Here is a 10042-nt window from a genome sequence, read left to right on the forward strand (position 1 = left end):
TCTCATCATACCATTATTACACTGTACCATTCTCTCTCACTTAATCCACGTTCAATGGGTTTCCCGAGTGCATCGCAGAGCTTGAGGCATCACTACAGACCCGGGTTTGATCCCAAGCTGTGTCACAACCGGCCGTGACCGGGAGTCCTATAGGGCGGCGCACAATTGGCCCAGCGGCGTCCGGGTTAGGGGAGGGTTTGGCCGGGGTGGCTTTACTTGGCTCATTGTGCTCTAGCGACTTCTTGTGGCGGGCCGGGCGCCTGCAGGCTGACTTTGAACAGTGTTCCTCCGACACATTGGTGCAGCTGGCTTCCGGGTTAAGCGGGCGGGTGTTAAGGAGCGTGGTTTGGCAGGTCATGTTTCGAAGGACACATGACTCGACCTTTGCCTCTCCCGAGCCCGTTGGGGAGTTGCAGCAATGAGACAAGATCGTAATTGGATCGCAATTGGATATCACGAAATTGGGGAGAAAAAGGGGGTAAAATACAAACAAAAAATTATTATAAAAAAACTACAAAATAAACCACTTTCAATGAGTCTCGGGTAGGCCACACTGCCACCAAGTTGGTATTCCACACAAGTCATCTTTCCACATGGCCTGGACTGAGATCCCAGAACCAATGGGAAACCAAAAACTTCCCACAACTTCCCACAACTTCCAAGGATCCAAATGTGCTAGCTGGGACTGTAACTGAAACCATATACCATCTACCACCATCTATGTGTATCAGTGCTCTACGCCCAGTGCAGAATCCTAACTGGAGGTCCTTGCGTGTGTCTAGAATCTTCATCCCAATCACTCATTGACATCAATACATTATCTTCATACATGATCTACATGTGGCCTAGGGTGGTCTAGCGATTCGGGCTGCTGCCTTCAGCGCACACATATACTGTGTTGTGTGGGTTCGAATTCGACCTACTGGCACAAATTCTATTTCTCTTTGTCTCTTTCCCAGAAAAAAATATGTCAAAAGAAGTCAGAATGTGGCCACATGCATTGTGCTTGAGTTATTCAGGACTGTTATACCTTGTTGAGCCAACTATCTTCTCTCCAGATAGAGAGCGAACCAGGCTAGAATTTAAATGTTTGATATTAGGCCTACAATTCACCTAAGGGCTCCTGTATCCTCATGAAATGGTCTCTGGTCTCCCTGGGTAACCATAGCACTGCCTTTATTGGGGAATAAATAAGAACTCCTAGAAAGCCGGGAAGCCAGAGTGTTGCTCCTTATGAATCTGTAGCAGTGTGTGTACATGCGTGCATGTGTGTTTGAATGAGTGTTTCATGTGTGTGTGTGTGTGTGTGTGTGTGTGTGTGTGTGTGTGTGTGTGTGTGTGTGTGTGTGTGTGTGTGTGTGTGTGTGTGTGTGTGTGTGTGTGTGTGTGTGTGTGTGTGTGTGTGTGTGCGCAGGTGTCTATATGGTGTGTGCGTGGAGTGTAGACTATTCAGTGTATTATTTATATGTTGGTCACACACACACACACACACACACACACACACACACACACACACACACACATAAAACACACACACACACACACATAAAACACACACACACACACACACATAAAACACACACACACATGAAACACTCCTCCTCTCCCCCTCGTATTACCTATACATCTGACTTTAAATGTAAGTTATTTTCCTTTAGAGGTGCCACTGGAGTCTAGGAACTCCCACTGGCTCTCTTTCCTTACCAACCCTTTCTTTACCAACCCCTACTTGAACACAGAACTACTCCCAAACGTTTATCTCTCTATCTTTCTCTTTCTATCACTCTTAACAAACCTTTCCTTACCAACTGCTGTAACACAAAATACAAAACCTCCAAATCTCTCTCTCTCTCTCTTTCTATCTCTCTTGTCTTTTTCTCTCCAAATGTTCCACTGCTTACTGTTACTAAAACAAGAATTGTAGTGGCTGTATTTGTGCTGTGCTGGCTTGATGTGATTTGCAGTAGAGGAATGGGGATGTGGGTTCTGGCCAGGCGTGTGGCTATGGATGATAGACTCAGGTACAGTAGATGTAATCTCTGTAGGAGCCTGAGGAATAGTTGGCCTGCCTGATCTTTTGCAAACCAGTGATGAAACCACAAATATGACAAAAACAAAAGGAGAAGAGGGAGGGAGGGAGAGAGTGAAGAGACAACAAAGATAAAGAGTGGGGGGTAGAGAGAGAAAGAACAATGAGGCAACAAAAAATTCCGTCCCTTTTAGACAACTTCCTGGACAAAATGTTTCACTGTAATAACTTGGCAGTAGAAAACCAAAATAGTATATTTGACCTCTCAGCTTCCCTATCAAATCAAAAAAATTCAAGCAGAAAACCTAAGAAATGTAACAAAAATGACAAAGGGTTTGATGAAGAATGTAAAAACCTAAGAAAGAAATTCAGAAACCTATACAACCAAAGACATAGAGACCCAGAAAACCTGAGCCTACACCTTCACTATGGTGAATCACTAAAACAATACAGAAATACACTACGGACAAAGAAGGAACAGGAAGTCAGAAATCAACTCAATGTAATTAAAGAATCCATAGACTCTAACCACTTCTGGGAAAATTGGAAAACACTAAACAAACAACAACACGAAGAGTTATCTTTCCAAAATGGAGATGTATGGATAAACCACTTCTCCAATCTTTTTGGCCCTATAACAAAGAACAGACAGCAAAAACATATACATGATAAAATACAAATCTTAGAATCAACTATTAAAGACTACCAGAAGCCACTGGATTCTCCAAGTACATTGAATGAACTACAGGACAAAATACAAACCCTCCAACCCAAAAAGGCCTGTGGTGTTGATGGTATCCGAAATGAAATGATACAATTATACAGACCAAAAATTCCAATAGGCTATACTTAAACTCTTTAACATCATCCTTAGCTCTGGCATCTTTCCCAATATTTGGAACCAAGGACTGATCAACCCAATCCACAAAGTGGAGACAAATTTGACCCCAATAACTACCATGGGATATGCGTCAACAGCAACCTTGGGAAAATCCTCTGCATTATCATTAACAGCAGACATGTACATTTCCCTATTTAGGTTTTCAGTGAAAAAATGTACTGAGCAAATGTCAAATTGGCTTTTTACAAAAATACCGTACAACAGACCACGTATTCATCCTGCACAACCTAATTGACAAAAAAACAGACCAAAACAAAGGCAAAGTCTTCTCATGCTTTGTTGATTTCAAAAAAGCTTTTGACTCAATTTGGCATTAGGGTCTGCTATACAAATTGATGGCAAACAACAAGTGTGTGGTTAAAATTGGCAAAAAACACATTTATTTCCACTGGGCCATTGGGTAAGACATGGATACAGCTTAAGCCCCACCTTCTTCAACATATATATCAACAAATTGGCGAGGGCACTAGAACAGCACCCAGCCTCACCCTACTAGAATCTGAAGTCAAATGTCTACTGTTTGCTGATGATCTGGTGCTTCTGTCCCCAACCAAGGAGGGCCTACAGCAACACCTAGATCCTCTGCACAGATTCTCTCTCCCTCCTTTTCTTTCTCAAAGAGTTGGCTTTAGTATGCTTGTTTTCTTCTCCCTTTCTATTCACTAATTTCCCCCAACTCTCTCTTACCTAAAATGGTTGGCAGAGCCTCTATCAATTCAATTTCAATTTATGTGCTTTATTGGCAAGGGTAACATATAAAAGGGGTTGGTGTAACCTCTCTCTCTCTCCAGTGAAAGGGGTTGGCTCTGCTAAGTTTGTGTAAAGGAAATTCCACTACCTCCCCCAGGGCCTCTATGGCCCTCTATACGTACTGTAGTGCGCGTGCGTGCACACACACACACACACACACACACACACACACACACACACACACACACACACACACACACACACACACACACACACACACACACACACACACACGCACACAGAGAGAGACTCAAACGCAACACACCCCCCCTGTCCATCACATTCACAATGGATAATTTTATTGTGTGCCACAATGATCTCTTTGTCTCTGGCCTATATCATGCTCTTGCTATGTTGCTCATTGTGGCATGCAGAAGGCTTTTGATGTACAGATGAAGTTCATTATAGGGAAACATGAGATAGAATAGCTATAGCCTGATGCAAAAGAAAAGATGCCCTGGGCATACACTTTAACAGCCATGTGCTAACTCTACCAAGTTTTTGTATATTGATTCAAACACAAGCTATGTACATGTAACGCTCATGTCAAGAGGGTCTGGCACATATACTGCTGCTATGTGTAGTGTAAGCCTAATGCTTTTTGTACATTTGTGTTCCAGTTATGCATCGAACTGAAGTCCCAGTTCATTCCGGTGAAATCCAGTTCCACTGCAGGACAACGTAATTGGGTGGCATTTAATGGTAATTTAATTAGAACTAGAGTTAAGCCTCTCGTGGTGTTTTCTCATGAATGTGAATCTATAGGAGCTATTAATGGACATCTGATGCTTCTCTAGGCGAGACAGAGGGAAGGGGGTTGGTTGAAGGGGGCAATGGCAAAGATGGTATAAGAACACCGGTGGGCTATCTCACAAAGGTTGTTAGGTTTTCTCTTCAGTATCCCACTTTTTTACATGTGTGCAACATCACTTATTGGGAGTTTGGACTTAAATGTCCATGCTTTCTTAAAAAGTACAAAACATGGTATAGTAGTAGACCTATGGCTGTAGGCCATGTCCAAAAGACTACGTTTACCAGACTCGAGTCATAGACCCCTTGTAATACGGTTGGGAAATGTTTGGGTTTTGAGCTGCTTTACTGAAATATGCACAAGTAGGCCCGAAAGATTTATTCGGCATTCCTCTTTTTTGAGTCGCGAATGTTTTGCATTTCTGACTATATTCGGTTTAAAAAATGCTCTTAAATGGACTGTTGCAAAAAAGTTACCTGTGCTGCACGTGGGCCTATTCATTTATCCATATGCCACATTCCTGTGATTAGTCTTTTGTTTGATGTGACCAGTCGCAATGACAGCTGGAAAAATGCCAATGCATGACAGTAAATGTATTAAATATGCGTTTCGAATTGAGTAGTAGCCTACATGGAGCCAATGCAATTAGCCTGTGTATTGTTAAAACGATTGTGGTTTTGGCTTAGCAGAATGTGCACGCACATCCCGTGTAAAAATGGTCTTTCTAGCTGTATTTCCTCCTTAGTGTAACATTTAAGTAGCGTGTTTGAATTATTTGCCTTCGAGCCACAGTTTTATTAAACAAAGTTTACTACCGAGTTTGAACACAAATGGAATTTCCGTCACCCTCCCACATGTGTAGTCTACTTTGATATAGGCTACTCATCTGGATTTATTGCGCAACCTTGGCCAGGCTCAAGTAGTATTAAATAAGTGTTTGTAACCGTTTATGGTTGGGGAGATAATGGCTTGGGTACTTTACTGTACTATAAAAAAAAATATGGTTACTGAACGTTTGTTATTAAACTATGGCACTGACTTCTGCTGGTAGCCTTTGAAGGTAATGACTTGTATGACCGTTGTATGTCCACCGAGGTAAATTGGTTTTATATTCACACATTCGGACATTCAACAGACATTCAACAGACATTCGCCAAAAGCCATTTAAAAATGTAAAAATCAATAACTAATTCACCGCTTCTCACAGAATCATCAAACTAGATATGATTTATTCTATAAATGTCTAGCATACTTTTACAACCTTTGTTTTGAGTATAAATTCCAGTTTTGACTTGATAGAAATACATACAATCAATAAAATGCCATTTAAAGCGGTATAAATCAATAACTAATTCACCGTTTGTCACAGAAACATCAAACTAGGTATGATCTATTCTATAAATGTCTAGCATACTTTTACAAGCTTGTTTTGAGGACAAATTCCAGGTTTTATTTTATACAAATACATAAAATCTATAAATTGACATTTAAATCAAAACACCAGTCTCAACGTCAACAGTGAAGAGGCGACTCCAGGATGCTGGCCTTCTAGGCAGAGTTCCTCTGTCCAGTGTCCGTGTTCTTTGGCCCATCTTAATCTTTTCTTTTTATTGGCCAGTCTGAGATATGGCTTTTTCTTTACAACTCTGCCTAGAAGGCCAGCATCCTGGAGTCGCCTCTTCACTGTTGACGTTGAGACTGGTGTTTGCGGGTACTATTTAATGAAGCTGCCAGTTGTGGACTTGTGAGGCGTCTGTTTCTCAAACTAGACACTCTAATGTACTTGTCCTCTTGCTTGGTTGTGCACCAGGGCCGTGTCCAGCTACTATTGTCATTTACAACATTAACAATGTCTACACTGTATTTCGGATCAATTTGATGTTATTTTAATTGACAAAAATGTGCTTTTCTTTCAAAAACAAGGACATTTCTAAGTGACACCAAACTTTTGAACGATAGTGTACGTATATACTGTATATATTAGCATGGGTATTGAAAGATACCAGAGGGTAGATAACAAAAAAGCACTAATATAAGAAGTAGACGGTACATGTTTGGTTTTTAGGCTAAATGTATACATTATGATTTGCCTCTGAACTGTATGTGAACCCCTCTGCAATCTACTGGCACTAACCATTAAAAACTAGGACTTCAACCCAGCTGTCCCTATGCTATTTGCTCTCTTTCTCTCTTAAACTGCTAGCACAAAGCCTACGTGAAAATGTGGTTTTTCACAAAAGATAATGAAAAAAAAATATCACCTGGCCCAAATCAGCTATACATAATTCAGCAGAGAGGTGTGCAACTACCACACATTATACCCATTATACCAGTATAGAAACTATGTCACCTACATAGGTATTACAAAATCCCATTCAATTCACATTCCTTGCAGAAAGAACAATTTGCAAACCTTTTAAAACGTCCAGAAAGACAGTGGTCTTAGAAGGGTATTTATACTTTAAAATAAATATTTTATGTGAATGGATGTGGATGAAAGAATTCTGCCAGTGTTTTAATGTCCTAGTTTCATATTTGTTTCTTTACCTCCAACTCTATATATCCAAGTGAGCCTATGAGGACCTTGGGGGATCAGATTTACCATTATACCCATTGATCAAACGTATAACAGACAGACACTGCTCAAAAGGAGTTGTTTGTGATATCTACACTCAGTTGCCACTTTATTCGGTTCACCACCCTATTCACGAAAATAAATTGCTCCTACATACACCAAGTCCAGTGGTCTTGGCTTGTTAGACACTAAAGCATGCAGAGAAGTATTCAGGTATTCTGTTACTGTTTGTTTGAACTTTAGAATGTGCAAAATGACAGCACAGTCTGTGATGGTCTTTTGTAACTCAGAAAAGTTCCAAAACTGTTTTTTTCATAATTCCAACACACAGCTGGTACTGACTGTAATAAACTCCAACTGGACTTAAAAATTTGAACAGTCTATCTCCTTTCCCAGTTTCATCAACTGTTTTGAATTCACGCTGTTCCAGACGCAAAGGGGGTTGTACCTAATAGAGTGACCACTCTATCTATAGACTTTCCAGAATGTGTTCTGGGAATACCCGGGGTATTAATAAACATTTGGCTGTAAGTGTTGAACAGTTGAATCCATTACCTCAGGAAGAAAGCCTGAAAAAGGAAATACTGATACTGGAAAATACATTTTGGGAGGTTTAATGTACTTTGATGTAAACTCATCAAAAAAAGAAACGGCCCTTTTTCAGGACCCTGTCTTTCAAAGATAATTCGTAAAAATCCAATGTGTGCTTTGCATCATCCAGAGAAAACTGAAGATCATCTGACCAACTGGGTTTGTCTTTGTGTCATATAACAGTAGGCTATGAAAACTTATGTAGTTTCATCCTTCAAGACATTTAGAAATATGAAACTTTGTCTTGAATTTTTTTATCAGGGTTATCCTTGTGTTATTGCTAGGGTTGAACATTTTGGGGAATATTCAGAGGTGGAAACTTTCTGTGGGAATTATTGGGAATATATGGGAATTAACAGGAATATATGAGAATTAATGGAAATATATGCAAATTAATATTAATACCATTTAAATGTAGATTTTTTTTGCATTGGATATATTTACCATATCATATGGAGACAGAAACACAAACCTTTTACCTTATCATAAGTAGACAAATTGCAAATTATTAAATCCTTCCAATAGAAAGAAAAACATTTTTTGTTACAAATTGAACTTTAATTAAATTAGTTGACTGTTCACATGGGATGATTTCACTGAACAACAAAAGAAAGGGAATATTGAATGATCCCCAATGATCCATCGCATCCCCCTAAAACGTTTTCAACATACATCTGTAAAATGATAGTCTAGAAACTAAAGCTTTGGTTGTCTTCCTCTCAGGCTTCCATGTCTTCTCCCTGTACCCCCTCAATGTACACCTCTGGAGCATCCGATTCTGAGACCTCATCTTCACTGTCACTTTCCAACTTTGTTGAGGATGGCTTGTTGTCAGGCTCAAAAAGCCTCAAATTTACCTGGATGGCCACCAATTATTCAACCCTTGTATTGGTCAGCCTGTTGCATGCTTTGGTGTGTGTTCCCAAACAAAGACCAGTTGCGCTCTGAGGTGGCTGATGTTGGTGGGATTTGGAGGATGATGGAGGCAACAGGGGAAAGAGCCTCAGATCCACAAAGTCCCTTCCACCAGGTGGCTGATGAGATATGTTGGCACGACTGCCATATTGCATCTCCATCCCAAAGCCCTTGCTTGTAAGTGTACTTCGCCAGACTGCCAAGAACCTTGCCCTCATCCAGGCCAAGGTGGCGAAACATGGTAGTGATAACACTATAGGCCTTGTTGATCTCTGCACCAGACAGGATGCTCTTGCCAACATACTTGGTGTCCAACATGTATATTGCGGCATGTGTGGGCTTCAGGCAGAAGTCTTCACGCTTTTTGATGTATTTCAGATCTGCAGTTTCCTCTGATTGGAGCAACAGTGAAGTGGGCAGGGCAGTACAGATTTCTTCTCTTACATCTGCAACCAGAGTCTGAACATCAGACAGGATGGCATTGTCTCCCTCAATCTGTGCAATGACTACTGCTATAGGTTTCAGGAGTTTCAGGCTGCTTACCACTCTCTCCTAAAATACATCATCCAGGAGGATCCTCTTGATGGGGCTGTCCATATCAGCAGACTGATATGGCTATTTCTTGGAGAGACTCCTTCCCCTCCAGGAGACTGTCAAACATGATGACAACACCACCACAATGGGCGTTGCTGGGCAGCTTCAATGTGGTGCTCTTATTCTTCTCACTTTGCTTGGTGAGGTAGATTGCTGCTATAACTTGATGACCCTTCACATACCTAACCATTTCCTTGGCTCTCTTGTAGTGTTTCCATTGTTTTCAGTGTCATGATGTCCTTGAGAAGCAGATTCAATGCATGAGTAGCACAGCCAATGGGTGTGATTTTAGGGTAGGACTCCTTCACTTTTGACCAAGCAGCCTTCAGGTTTGCAGCATTGTCTGTCACCAGTGCAAATACCTTCTATGGTCCAAGGTCATTGATGACTACCTTCAGCTCATCTGCAATGTAGAGACCGGTGTGTCTGTCCCTGATGTCTGTGCTCTTGTAGAATACTGGTCGAGGGGTGGAGATGATGTACTTAATTATTCCTTGCCCACGAACATTCGACCACCCATCAGACATGATTGCAATACAGTCTGCTTGGCCTTCACTTGAACTCTGTTGAACTCTGCATCCAAAAAATGAGTAGATAAAGCATGTCTGGTTGGAGGGGTCTATGCTGGGTGAAAAACATTCAGAAATCTCTTCCAATACACATTGCCTGTGAGCATCAGAAGTGAACTAGTTGCATACACAGTTCGAGTAAGACATTCATGAGCATTTCTCTGACTACGTTCCTCCGTTGAGTAAAGAAAAACTGATTCCAGGAGGACCATGAGCTGTTGCTATCGATAAGGTGTCTGATTCATAATTTTCACCTCGAATAGAAGTAGATGGACTTTTGTCAGAGGTTGCTGGGGGAACTTTATGCACTTGGCCAGATGATTCTGCATCTTTGTTGCATTCTTCACATATGATTTGGCACAGTTTT

The sequence above is a fragment of the Salvelinus namaycush genome, chromosome 8 (assembly GCF_016432855.1).
Source record: "Salvelinus namaycush isolate Seneca chromosome 8, SaNama_1.0, whole genome shotgun sequence".
Classification (NCBI taxonomy): Eukaryota; Metazoa; Chordata; class Actinopteri; order Salmoniformes; family Salmonidae; genus Salvelinus; species Salvelinus namaycush.